The sequence below is a fragment of the Lutra lutra genome, chromosome 13, assembly GCF_902655055.1.
Source record: "Lutra lutra chromosome 13, mLutLut1.2, whole genome shotgun sequence".
NCBI classification, from domain to species: Eukaryota; Metazoa; Chordata; class Mammalia; order Carnivora; family Mustelidae; genus Lutra; species Lutra lutra.
The window spans coordinates 25,031,480-25,046,300 of record NC_062290.1 but is presented as its reverse complement, the minus strand read 5'-3'; the positions used below and the strand labels follow the sequence as shown (position 1 = coordinate 25,046,300).

At 44.5% G+C, this 14,821-nt stretch overlaps 2 pseudogenes; both read right to left on the bottom strand.

Moving 5' to 3' along the window:
- Nucleotides 1-9,546: 9,546 nt before the first annotated feature.
- On the bottom strand, nt 9,547-11,192 carry LOC125082954 (spermatogenesis-associated protein 31D3-like; annotated as a pseudogene).
- LOC125083058 (spermatogenesis-associated protein 31D3-like) lies at nt 11,083-13,994 on the bottom strand (annotated as a pseudogene).
- Nucleotides 13,995-14,821: the final 827 nt, after the last annotated feature.

Sequence of the window (14,821 nt, the reverse complement as noted above, 5' to 3'; positions counted from 1 at the left end):
CAAACAAACATCATCAATCAACTTGCTCTAATTGACATTTATAGAATACCTCATCCAACCACAGAATACACATACTTCTCAAGCTCACATGGAACGTTCGCTAAGATGGACTATATTGAGGGTCATAAAACACACCTTAACAAATATAAAATAGAAATCACACAAAGTATGTTTTCAGACCCTAGTAGACTTAAACTAGAAATCAACTACAGAAAGATGACTGGAAATCCCAACATGTTTAGATTAGATTAAATGACACACTACTAATACACAGGCCAAGAAAGGAGACTCAAAAGAAAAAATATATTTTAAACCAAATGAAAATTAAAATGCAACTGAAAGGGCACTTAGGTGGCTCAATCGGTTAAGCATTTGGCTTTTGTTCTCAGCTCAGGTCTTGATCTCAGGGTCATGAGTTCAAGCCCTGTCTTGGGCTCTACACTGAGCATAGAGACTCAAAAAATACAATACAATACAATACAATACAATACAATACAATACAATACAATACTTAAAATTTGTAAGATTCAGCCAAAGCATCATTTGGAAGTTGTTTTGAATTAATCTATTTGAAAAGAAAGATTTAGTATCTCTCAGGGACTTTACTTACCTGATTGATATCTCTGTTTCCAAAGTACTGGTAAACACGGTTTCCTCTTTTGGTAGCACAACAACAGAAGAAGGAGCCCCAACTGACCCAGAAAGGCAAGACTGAGCAAGTGTAAATTGGAGTTCAGCCATGGTGCAGTAAGGCTTCTCCGACGAAGATGATTCACACTATTGCAAATGCACTCCTGCCTCAGGCAGCTGAGCATGGAGAATCCATGTGCTAGACTAGAGTTCCAGGCCCACATCACAGGGCTTTAGTACAGACACCAAAGGTTCCTGAGTGCTGGGGAGGGGACAGCACAGGAGAGAGAAACTCACATGCAACCCTTCCCCCACTATCCAGCCCAGCAGATATGTCCATCCTTCCTGGTCTGTTAGATGCCTCCAGCCTACCTTCCTGCTCCACCTAGTCACATATCGTATATTTACCTTAGTGAAATGTTCTCAGTCCCCTGTTACCCTGATATTACCTGAGACCCTTCTCTCTACTTGGTGTTCTCACTTTGGACCTCAATTCATCTCTGAAGATTTGCTCTACCCCAGGAATTTATCCTCAAGATCTACTCTGCCTTCAGCTGAGCTCTCCCTCATACATCTTTCCCTGTATGAAGCCAGAAATAGACTCAGCAGCAGCCCCACCCCCATAGCTCCTCAAAAGCATCCAAAAGTATTGAATACCAAAAAGTATTCAAAAGTTCACTAAAAAGCACGAGAAAGCAGAATAGCCTGTACCAAGGAACAGAAGCATGACAAAGAGGGAGACAAGGGCATGACACACCCATGGAACTGAGGCAAACAACTTAAAAACTTTTAGTAATTCTTTCATTTCCCCAAATCCCTCTTAGGCTATTCACGCCCTACAGGTTCTCTTCCACATGTACAGTGTCTCTCCCTGCTGCTCCCTCTTCCCTCTCTGTCAAGTCCCCTTTCTCCCCCCAACATTTTTAAAGGTTCCTTTATTTTACAGAGCAAGTGTGCTGCATCACAGCAGACCAAACTCTCTTGATTTAGTAAGTGGGCTCCTCTAGCTTAATGTCTAATGAGCACAACTGTTCCTATACCTAGCAATACCTTTTGGTTTTTTGAATGACACCTATGTTTATTTCTTCCATGAAAACTGTTTTTCCCACATAGCTTCTACCTTTTCACCAAAATACCTTATAGTCATCTCTACCAATGTTAAATGATAATATCATTTTTGTTGATGGTTATATGTATTTATTTCTTCTCCCCATGCTATCTAGTCATTTAATAGTTGGAACCCTTACAGCTTCATTATTTAGATTATAAACTGTTGAAATTAAGCCCTGTATCATTTTCTTACTTGAATTGAATGAATCAGTCTTGGCCCTAGACACCCAATCCTTTCCCTCCCATCTGAGGAGGGTTTGCCAGTAATGACAGCCTTCTTTTCCTCTCTTAACCTGAGTCCACAGCTTCACCATTGTCTCTCCCAAAGGAAAGTACACTTCTAACCCGCCCCACTTCACATACCCTCCCTTGACTACAGGACGTATGTCCGTTAAGAAAAATCCCTCCACATATCTTTGAATTTCTGGAATTGTTTTTAAATAGGCCTCTAGGACTCAACAACTATGAAAACATCCTTTAAAGTCTGAACAAGATAAGCTCCACCCAAAAAAATTTCCAGGTGAGAAGTTATAAATATGGCACATCGAATTGATTTTTCAAACCTGCCCTTGTTCTAAAAGAGGCTGTGAAACTGATCCCAATTAAAGGAAACTAAAGATACACAGCAACTGGATGTAGTATGTGATTTGAGCCTAAATCCTGTAAGGAGATTTACACAAACACACACACACACACACACACACACAGGACATTACTTGATAAATTGATAAAAATGGAATTTGAGTGGGAGAATAGTTAAGTTTTATGTCAACATGAAATTTACCAAAGGAGATAACTGTGCTGTCAGAGAATATTCTTTTTCATAAGAAATACACTATGAAATATTCAGGGAGAAAGTGTGTGATGCATGACATGTATTCTCAAATATTCAAGAATGTATGCATAATTTTCATATGTGTATATGTGTCTTCCTATATGTAGAGAAGGGGAAGGAGAAAAGGAGAGAGAGATTGTAAACAGGTCAAAATCTTAATAGGTTAGTCTGGATAAAGGATATATGGCTTTACCATCTATGCAACTTTTCCACAACTTTATTTTCAAATACATTTTAAAAATGAATTTAACCCAACCTTTGAGATTTCTGGTTTTGATTCCAGAAGTTACTGCCTCCACCATACCCCAACCCCAGATGTGTGCAATGCCAACTTTAAAAGTTGTCTCAAGTTCTGTCCAATGCAAGAAATGTGGGATCTTCTCTGCACATTTGAAACATGCTAACATTTCAATAAGGTTTTACAAAATTGGCAAAGAGCACCCCCACTCAAAAAAAATTTTTAGAAATTATATGCAATATAAAGCAAAAAACAAAGAACAAAAATTCAACATCCACATTGCTTACTAACATGGAACACCTAATTTCCTTTTTCTCTAGTGCCACCAGGTTGCTCCTCTCCTGGGTTTTGCAGTGTGAATTGATTTGCCAGCACTATGTTTGCTCTGCTAGTCAGTTACCAGTCCTCCACCAGATTTCCATTTCCAAAAATGTGTTGACAATCTTTGGCCTTTATGCTCCCCTTCTTGTCATCATTAAGCATTTATTTTTAAATCCTTTGTTTTAACAGCTTTATTGAAATACAGCTCACATACCATAAAATTCATCCATTTAACATGTATAATTCCTTGATTTTCAGTATAAGCATCACCACAGTCTATTTTAAAACATTGTCATGACTTAAGAGAAACAAATCTGCAACCTTTTGCTATTATTCTCCTCTCCCCTCCTCCCTTCAGCTCTAAGATGAACTACTTTCTTCTAGATTTCCCTATTCTGGATATTTCATGTGAATGGAGTCATATGTGGTCATTAGTGACTGGCTTCTTTCATTTAATATGTTTTCAAGGTTCATCCCTGTTGTGGCATGGATTGGTCTTTTTTATTCCAAAAAATATTATATCATAGGGATACCTTTTATTTTACTTACCCATTTCTCAGTTGACAGATGTTTGAATTGTTTCCATCTTTTGACCTTTTAATAAGATAGCTATGACCATTTGTTTACAAGTTTTTGTGTGGACCTATGTTTTCATTTCTCGTGAGTATATACCAAGAAGTGGAACTGCTGGGTCCTATGTTAACCCTATGTCTAACATTTTCAGCAACTGCCACACTATTTTCTAAAATAGTTGTACCATTTTTCATTCTCACCAACATTGTGTGGAGGTTCTAATTTCTCTACATTCCCACCAACATTTGTATTCTTTTGGATTTTAGCCATCCTTTTGGGTGTGAAATTTTGGCAAATATTGATTTCAATTTGCATTTTCCTGATGGTTAATGATATTGAGCAGTTTTCATCTAATCTTTTACTTTTAATGCCATTTTGGAAAGAGGAGAGTGTTTGGTCTATTTCATTTAAGGTGAAACATAGTAACACGACAAATTTTTCTTCTAATTTTTCTTCTAAATATTTGAAAACACATAGTGTCAAGTCTTTAACAACATATACAGTGTTCTTCTATACTTTTTGCATATTACACTTACTGAGTGATTAAGGAACAGTGAAATGCTGCCCTGAGTTTGCTCCATAAAATTACTTCTTATGTGGGGTTGAGGAATTCATTCAAATAGCTCCTCAGGGTTGACTATAAGGCAGAGCAGAATTGATTGCCAAAGCGTCTAAAGCCCAGTGCCTTTTTGTCACCAGTGCTGTGTACACCTGTTGTGAATAAGTGTGTTCCACAGGTGATACACATCAAAGAAATGTGAGAGCTTTGATGTGGACACATGGCATAGGTCTCAGAGGTGAATGGCAAGATGTTTAAATGGGCTTTTGCACTTTAATCACAGTGTATCACACCCGCCCAAAGGTAATAGTGCAACTTGGCTAGTGATTATGTGGGAAGTTATATTGTTCTGTGTGCCCTTGGACAAGGTTAAACATTTCTGTAGTAAAAACTATTAAAAAAAAGATGTTGGGTGCCTCATAAGGACAGGGAGGAGGGGTCAGAGGGAGACCTGGCAAGGGTGATCGGTCCATCAAGACTAGAAGTTTGCTCTCTCTCAATAAAGATACTCAGAAAGTATATTTCCTTTCAGTTGGGAAGGAAACCTCTTTCCATTTAACAGGAAGGAAGAGGAAAATGAAGAATGGGGAGGGGTTTTTTTGAAGGATTTGGGTTTGTTTTGTGAGGCTCGATCACTGCTTTCTTGCTCCTCTGTGAGCTGTGGTCCAGCACATCTGCGGCGGGACAAGCGAAGATGGCCTAAGTTTGAGGAAAGTAAAGGAAATTTGAAATAAATCTGAGGGCCACCTGGGTGTCTCAGTCAGTTAAGAATCTGCCTTTGGTTCAGGTGATGACCCTGGTGTCCTGAGATTGAGTCCTGCTCCCTGCTTGGTAGGAAGCCTGCTTCTCCCTCTACCTCTGTCACTCCCTCTGATTGTGCTCCTGCTGTCAAACAAAATTTAAAATAAAATAAATTAGATCTGAGTACACTGAGGAGAGAATGTACTAAGGAAATAGTGACCTAACTCCATTTATTTTGCTCACATTAGTAGGTCTTGGATAAGTATTTGTGGAGTGAATGAATGATTTCCAGGTAGTGCTGGGGCTGAATTTCATGTGGCATCAGTAGACTCAGTTGTGAGTAGACTCAGTTTTGACATGGGAGATTTAATCCAACAAGAATCAGTTACATACAGAAAGGCATTTCTAAAAGAGGCAGAGAGACAAGATTTTGCCAGATAGGAAGGACTGAAGGGGATTAGATGGGGTCGTCCACTTGTACTGGAGCCTGTTTTTTTTTTTTTTTTTTTTTAATTGAAGAATGGCTGATGCAATATCACATTAGTGTCAGGCATACAAATCTATGCTGTGCTGTGCTCACCACAACTGCAGCTACCACATGTCACCAGATAACGCTATTACAGTACCATGGACTCTATTTCCTATGCTGGACTGGTGCTTTTTAAATGTTATCCGACAAGCCATCAGTTCTACCTTGGAGAGTGAGGAAAGGAAGAACAAGGCCTTGCTGGATAGGCAAGAAGTAGAAAGTGGATGATGTGGAGTAGAAAAATTAACAGGGACATATAAGCTGGAAGGACAGGTGCATGAGGCAGAGGGACAGAATGTCAGACTATAGTATTCTGATGGCAGAAGTATCCCCGGGAATAAGCTCTACAGGGTGGCACGAAGTGCACTGGATTGGCCATAATGGACTCTAAAATGAGATTATGTAGGAACTGGCAGGCTGGGTTACTGGCTGTTCTGTCCGCATAGATGTTAGACTTGTTGTAAAGGGTGTAAAACATTCAGTGAGGGGAGAGGTGTGAGCTGCTATACATTTTCAGTAAGGCAGGAGAGAGAGCCCATCTCCTTAAACTTCATCAGAGAGGGAATGGGCTTTTGGGGGCTTGGGGGGCACATGATACATATTTCCCAAGAGGTCCAGGAGATTGGTCACCTTTTAGAAGCCGAAGGAAGCAATCAGTAACAGCTGAACTGAGTTACCCAAAACCTATTCTCCCAAGACAGTACACAGAACAGACGACACGTTATTAGAGAAATATTTATTCCTTACAAGGGATTATTTTGGGGGTAGAAAATGCCTCCACAAACAGGCAGAACTGGGAGTGGGGATTGAAGGTGGGCCTGGGGCTGGACATGAGGGATGGGTTGGGACTGGGTTTCAGTCAGGAGTTGAGGCTGGTTCTCAGGCAAGGATGGTGGAAGCAGATGGGGAACTACTGGGGAATCCTGCTCTGGGGAGGCACTTGAGATTTTATCTAAGGCATCTGCAGCAGGGAAGAGGGACTTACTATGTGGAGTTTTGGAGACCCCAGAAGAGCTGGATGGAGGTTTGCTGTAAATGGCCCTCCTCCAGGTTGCAGGATATGCGAGCTGCTGCTGCATATGCAGCTCCTTTGATCCGTCTTTGCTGCTCCAGAAAGGGAGGGAGGATGCCCAATCATGCTTATCAGCAATTCTTTGCTTTGGGAAAGAACCCTTTGTGTCCTTCCTCCTGAGGAAGTCACAGCTCTTTTGGACTTGTTTCTCTAGAAGTGCCAGGGCATCAGGGCTGAGAAGTGAGAGGTTCCCAGGCTCTACAAGGTTGGTTGCAGGGTCTCCCCTGGAAGAAGCCTCTGAAGAATGGAGGGCCAGAAACTCTTGATGGAAAGCACGTGGAGCCAGGGTTGAAGGGAAGAAGTCTTTGGCATGAGTTTGCCACCAAGGGAGGTCTAAAATTGACAAGCTGGAGGGGTCAATGCCTGTGATTGTTGGGACACAAGTAGACAACCCACCAGAGCTCTCTTGGGGGTGAGCTCTCTGGAACAGGCTTCCTTGAGATGGAAATCGGTTTAGATTGAGTCACAGTTAAATTGCAGTCTGGCGGTGGTGAAGCAGATGGGGGTTGGTGGTGCGTGATGACGAGCAAAGGTCTCAGTGGGATTCACCCTCTGGGACAACTCCATTAAGGGGCTGACTTCTTGGGAAAGGGTAGGGTCTGGAGAGAAGATGCTATTTAGAGACACTATTTGTTTGGACAGACGGCTGAACCGAGTTACCCAAAACCCATGCTCCCAAGACAGTACATAGAACAGACAACACGTGATGAGAGAAATTGTTATTCCTCACAAGGGATTATTTTGGGGTAGGATGTGGCCCTGAAAACCCTCTCACTGGAAATGCTGGAGTAGTTTTCTGTCTAAATAGTAAGAAACCCATTTCTGCACAGTGCCTTCAGGAATCCTGAGATTGGTTGGAGGCCACGGGGCAGCCTGATGCCCGCAGCTGGCCTTTGGGTGGGGCGCAGGCTCCCTGTGGGGTATGGAGAGGGGATACCTCTGCCACAACTTTCTGGGGCTGTCTGTCCTTGTTTCTGAGCTGTTACTTCCAGTAAGGCCTTGGCCAGCAAAGACGGCTGCTTGCTGGAAGGACCTGGTATTTGTCTCCTTACGGGCGGGAACCCTGCAGTTGAACGGATACCCCGGGACAGGCTGTGCCTGGGCCTGCACTAGTGCTTTCTGCTGAGTTTTCCCCAACTTGGTTGAGGAGGGAATGGGCTGCTGAGGGCAGGTGCTGCCTATTGCACGCCAACGGCCCATTGCTCCTCTTGGAACTTCCCAACAGCGGTCATGATTTTCTGAGCTTCGGGCATCCCGGTAAAGGCAGCTCTGCCTTTAAGTAGGCCTCTGCTTTCCCTTGATGATAGGGGACTATGCTTCTCCTGGGAGTTTTCTCGCCTTTTGCATTTTATCCCAGGCATAAGCCATTGAAAAAAAAATCCTTTTTTTTTTTTTTTCTTTTCCTGAAAAGGCTTTCAGTAGGAGGTTGACCCTTCTGTGAAAGGCTTTTAGGAGGCAGCTGACCCTTCTGTGATAGGGTCTGGGAAGGCTCTCTTCCCAGGTTTACCCTCAATACCGCGCCCTGAGTAGGGAACCTCTTCTTCATTGCCACAACTTTAGTAGGGAAACTGTCTGTTCTTGGTTGGGATGTTTCCTGTCCTGCATCCTCTCCACCACGCTCTTGTGCCTTGGAACCCGGAGGCCTCTTGGTCTTTGCAGCCGGTTGGGGGGGGGCGGGCTCTTCTTCTGGCACTTCCTTAAGACATGCTTAGGGACCCAGGGCTCCTGCCGTTGTTCCACAGTAATTCCTGTGTCCTCTGCATGGACACGCAGCACCTGGGAAGCTCTCGTGTCCCCACTGGAGACACCGTGGTCATGAGGCAGTGTGGCCCTCTAAGTCAAATGATCTGAGGCAGGGGGCAGGCCAGTGCATTGGGCTTGGGCCTGGTTACACTCCCTGTTCTCCAGCATAAGCTTTAACTCATGCAAGAGTTATTCTTTGAGATTCAATGATTTCGGATCTTGCGGAATTGGTATGTTTGGTGGGATAGTGGTTTTGACTTGATGCTTCTTCCCCTTTATAATTTGGGAGCTAACTGGCTTGTTGGCTGTCAAGATGCTAGGTTGTGATTGATGTGTATGAAATTCCTTGGTCCTGAATATCTCCCTGGACTCTGTCGGCATAACAACAGGTCTGGATTCTTCAGCTTTATGCCTTGTTGCCCTCCTCTTCTACCTACCGGAATTTGCACTCTTACTCTTTGGCTCACGTCTGAATGCACCTTGCCTTGTAGGCAGCCTTGGGTGTCGTCTTATGCCTATGGTGTCATGTCTGACAGCTAGAAGAGTCTGATTGCCATCCTTAGTTTTCAGAACATCCTCTGCAAGCTGATGGTTGATATTACAGGGTGATTACCTCAGAATTCTCTGTCCTTCTTGGCTCAAAGTTAAGGTGGCAGGGAGAGGACGATCGGGGATGGGGGCTGAATTTGCCGTTCCTGTTTTGTCTCCATGGAGAGATTTCGAGCTTCCATCAAGGGAGTTGAAGCTCCCAGGTTTACAATTTGCCCCAGAAATCACGTTGGTTGAGGAGGAAAGGCTAGAATGGAATGTGGACTCTTTCGATTAAAAGAGCTTTATGATTTCATGGACCCTAGGGGGAAGGGCCCAAGTCCCCCTCTTATGAAATCTTTAAACATGGTCTTCCAGCTTCTCTTCTGCACTACGTTCAACAAAGGGAAGCTCCTGGAAGGTATTCAGAGAGTAGCCCTCAACTTCTGATGGTGGCAAACTTCTCTGTTTTATTTCAGTCTGGCAAACTTCTCAGAAAGAGGTGATGTCTGCTTCATAGCATACTGTGAATTACGCACAGTCCCAGGCAACTGACCCTCATTGATTTCCTCAGACTTTCTGCTTAAATGTATCTTCAGGGCATTTTCAAGTTGTCTCTCACCCATAGTCTCTGCAGACACCATGGAGTTCTTCACTGAAGGGGCTCCTAATTTCTTTCTCAGAATCCTACCCCATTTCATTATCTGAAGAGCTAACTGGGTCACTCAACAGATAATCTTTTGGGCCATTCTCTGGGTTGCATCCCTGATTCGTCTTCCAGTCATCATTTTCCTTCTCCAGAATTTTGTCCTTCTCCAAATCATTGTTATCCTTCTCCAGGTCATCTTTGTACTTTGCCAGGTCACTGTATTCTAGCTGAAGCATTTCTTGGGTCCTCCACGTACACACTTTTAGAGACACTCAATTTGATCTCACTCTTATTAGAGTTCCCTGAGCATCCACGATGGCCCTGAGACTCAGGTAGCTGTGGAAGAGTACTCGGACTGCTCATCACTGCGAGAGACTCATAGATCCTGCAGGGCAGGTCCCACCTGTGTTGGATGAGCCTCTTTCGAAGTTGCCTCTCTAGTTTTCTTCCGAATCTCATCACTGAGAGGAGACTGTGCATGAGGGATAGTGATAGTAGCATGGACCTGGGAGGGACAGAGATTACAACTTGGGTCTTGGTGGCACAGGGTTTGGGAGAATGGTTAGGAGCTGAAGGACGGTAATCCTCTTGGGATCTTTGGACAACAGTGGGTAAGCCCCACACAGGTTCCTGCACCTTGTGCAACACGTTCCATTCCAGATGTTGCATTTCTGTTGACATGACTCTCAGATTCATTCCCAGGTCTGTGAAAACACACTCCACAGATCTTGATGTCAGGTAGAGGACCAGATGGCAGGATTGGGAGTGGGCATTGAAGGTGGGCCTGTGGCTGGATATGAGGGATATGTAGGGGCTGGGTTTGAGGCAGGAGTTGAGGTGGGTTCTTGGGCAAGGATGGAGGAAGTGGATGGGGAACTACTGGGGATTCCTGCTCTGGGGAGGCATTCGAGATGTTATTTGAGGCATCGGCAGCAGGTAAGTAGGACTCACTATGCGGAGTTTGGAGACCCCAGAAGAGCTGGATGGAGGTTTGCTGTAAATGACCCTCCTCCAGGTTGCAGGATATGCGAGCTGCTGCTGCATATGCAGCTCCTTTGATCCGTCTTTGCTGCTCCAGAAAGGGAGGGAGGATGCCAAATCATGCTTATCAGCAGTTCTTTGCTTTGGGAAAGAACCCTTTGTGTCCTTCCTCCTGAGGAAGTCACACCTCTTTTGGACTTGTTTCTCTAGAAGTGCCAGGGCATCAGGGCTGAGAAGTGAGAGGTTCCCAGGCTCTACAAGGTTGGTTGCAGGGTCTCCCCTGGAAGAAGCCTCTGAAGAATGGAGGGCCAGAAACTCTTGATGGAAAGCACGTGGAGCCAGGGTTGAAGGGAAGAAGTCTTTGGCATGAGTTTGCCACCAAGGGAGGTCTAAAATTGACAAGCTGGAGGGGTCAATGCCTGTGATTGTTGGGACACAAGTAGACAACCCACCAGAGCTCTCTTGGGGGTGAGCTCTCTGGAACAGGCTTCCTTGAGATGGAAATCGGTTTAGATTGAGTCACAGTTAAATTGCAGTCTGGCGGTGGTGAAGCAGATGGGGATTGGTGGTGCGTGATGACGAGCAAAGGTCTCAGTGGGATTCACCCTCTGGGACAACTCCGGTAAGGGGCTGACTTCTTGGGAAAGTGTAGGTTCCGGAGAGAAGATGGTATTTAGAGACATTGTCTCTGTTTGGACACTATGGTCCACTGAATGGGCATGTTGCTATGGGACAGGAGGTGCAAAGGCAGGGGGCTGGGCTGGGAAATGGTCCATTGGGAATTTGAAATCCAAGGGAGGAAAGGGCTCTGGTGGCAAAGAATCACCCAGTGGTGAGGGTGGAAAGAAATCAGCCACAGGGATCACTGGGTTAGGTGAGAAGATGGAGGCAGGTGGTAGGGAAGGCTCTGGCAGCAAAGCTGGTATTAGCTCTCCTGGAGGGATTGCTGAGAAGTCAGAGGAGAGAGTGAACGATGAAGAAGCCTTACAGGAGCCATGGAAGCCAAGGGAGTAGAATCTTCCAGTACCTGTAGGAACAGCAGTCCATTGATATCAGCAGTTGTGCTATTACATACCTCACAGGAGGGGTTCTGGACATAACAGTTGACGAAACTGGATGGTATCATGATGTCGGCTGAGGGGGCTGCTGGAGACAGGAGGTACAGAACTGCAGCCAGGAACAGAACAAGGGGAGGAGGCCATGCAGGCCTGACAAGGGAGGGGCCACCTGAAGCCTGATGCCCCCACAATGCCCACTTTTATGACTTGACAGTGTACTCAGTAGCCTTCACCCCAATATCTGTTGCTATGGCTACCCCCCCATGGCTATGACAGACTGCAGTGAATCCTGCAATTGTATAAAATGTGCTCTAAGAGGCAACAGGATAGAGGGGAAAGACTGGTCACCTTCTTAAAACAGAGATCAGCTTCCGGCTCTCCTCCACTTCCCGTTGCTACCATGTGTTGTCTGAGGAAACAGGAGAATGAGTTATATAGTGAAAGTAGAAATAATAGGTATTAATACAGGAGCCCCCTATGGGACAGCCTCAGGATGTTGGGATTCTGAAAGCCCCAATAATCAATAGATGAGGGCAAATGGCCAATGATGTGAAGCTGGTTAGTAATCTAGCTTCCTGTATAAAGTACTTTCATGTAAATTATCCATGTGATGATCCGACCACCTCTGTGAAGCAGAGAGGTCAGGGAAGACTCCTGAGTATCTATGATGTCACAGAGCTTTCACAAAGTCAGGAGACAGAAGTTCTGACTCTTGTCATCTCACACGACCACCTATTGGGCAGCACCCATTGTCCAGATCCATCACTGCTTCATGCTCAGTAATGGTCAGAGCAGGGAATCTGAGAAGGGTTTTGCACTCTGGCTGCATTTCCACGAGCCCCTCCTCTGAGGGAATGTATCTAGCAGCTCACATCCTCAGAGGTCATGGACTGGGCCCTCATGGAGAGGACAGCAAGGATCAGTCTTGGAGAGCTCAGGTGGAATAGGCAGAACCTTACCTTCCAGAGTCCCACCTTTCCTCCTCCTCTGGGCTCTGCCCTGACGCAAGAAGAAAAATGAATGAGGGGGGTTGGGACCCGTGTCTTACTCTTCTCTCTGAAATGGAAACATTCTTTATGCAAGAATTCTAGGACTTTCGTAGAACTTTGTGTTCCTTGCTTTTTTCAGTTTTAAAGGTGATAAAATGTTGTCAATATTTACTTCTTTGAAAAACTCAGGGATGACTTTGTCTGGGAGGTCCACACTTGGTATTCCCAGTCAGAAGTCTTTTGTTCAATGAGGACATAGAAAAGGAAGCCCAACAGTCACATCTGTGCTGCCTCAGGTAGGACCCTGTATCCTAGGTCATAGCTCAGACGCACTGTCTTCTCAGAGGCTGAGCAGTGTTCTCCTGATCAGCCCAGCATGAAGGAAGGCTTGATCGAGTGATGCTGGACATGGGAATGTGACTCGATAGGATCGAGTGCTGGGAAACTTTGTTCTCTTACACAGACCTCATCCTCTCAACATAACCAAATCCAGGACTACAGACTCCCTGTGTTTGGGATTTTATCCAAGAACCACTACCATACCCAGATAGACTGTAGTTTCAAGTAGAAAGTTTAGTCCTTTCTTAACACTTACCCCTGCCAGGCCTCTTTTCCTAGAGGAGTGAATGTCTGTTCTCTTAAGACTTCCCGTTTTAGGTGTTTCTCCCACTCTATCAAACTCCTTTTAAAACCTGGGATTAGGGATCCTGGATGGCTCAGTTGGTTAAGTGTCTGCCTTGGGCTCAGGTCAGGATTCCAGGGTCTTGGGATCTAGCCCCACATGGCACTCCCTGCTTAGCTCTCCGTCTGTCCCCTACCCAACTTGTGCTCTCCTGCTTTGTCTTAAATAAAATCTTTAAAAAAAAAAAGGAATAAAATTTAGGATTAGAAATGGAAACCGTAATAATCTATGTTGCGTACCACCACCCCCCCCAAGGATTTCTTACCTTTTGGGTGGTTTTGGTTTTCCAAGTTGGAAATGGAATCCCCACCAGGTAGCACAGGAACAGAAGGAGCATTCCCAACCCACACAGGAAGGTGAAGTTGGGATCAGTCTCTAAGCATGTTGAGCCAAAGCTCGGACATGTTTTAGTATCACTATTCAGAAATGAGAGAACATTCCAGTGTTTGAACTCCATTGTCTGAATCACAAGACAGCCTATACTGTGCACACGCTGAATATATATTCTCCCCAGGCTTACATCACAGAGCACTGTCACAAAGAGTTTCTGAGGGTGAGGGAGGGGACAGTTGAACAAGGTGTGTCCACAGCCCCTCCCCACCTACTAGCTCAGAAGACCCCTCCATCCTCCTAGTCCTTCAGGTCTGCTATCCTATTTTCCTACTCCTTTTCATCATTTATGAAACTTATGAAATTTTCTGTTGTTCCATGTATAATTCATATATTACCTGGGTCCCCTTTTACTATTTGAGACCTTGACTTGGGTCTTACTAGGTCTGTTCCTTGAAAGTCTGCAAGGCTACCTGGAATTTTTGCTTGTACCCTGACATTTACATTCAGGATCACATAGGTCCTCAGATTCATCATTCATATAGAATGTGTTTACCTGGGACACCTGGGTGGCTCAGTTGATTAACCACCCTCAGCTCAGGTCATGATCTGAGGGTCCTGGGATCAAGCTCCACATCTGGCTCCTTGCTCCACAGGGAGCCTGCTTCCCCCACTCCTTCTGCCTGCAGCTCCCCTGATTGTGTGTTCTCTGTCAAATAAATAAAACCTTTAAAAGAAAATGTGTTTGGCTTCCACGAACCCAGATAGAGACCTTAAAGTTCTTTCACACTCAGTTTTGAACATGTTGCACAGCACATTTCAGTTTTTGTTTCATTCGGCCTTTAGTATCTTCCGTCAGAGAGGCTGGCTCAATTAAACTCAATAATGTATTATTCAATAATCCCAAAACTAAAATCAATATAAAATGAATGTAAATAATTAAACCTTCAAATGGTCTTGGGGGTAAGTCTGTAGCACTCGTATTCCTAAAGTTAGTGAAGTTAAACTGCATAAAAGGTTTGGGGACAAGCTAACGCGTGCGCGCGCACACACACACACACCCTTTGACAAAACAATCCAGTATATTTCATATCAAAGAATAAAGTGTTTTCTCCTTTTATTTCAGTCTTTCATAAAATATTGACCCCAGTTCTTCCTACTCTACCTAAAATACTGTGTTCTGTACACCAGTACCCTAATAGGTATACAAATCCCTTCTCAGTGAGTTGCAGCCCTGTAACAAATGCCATAGA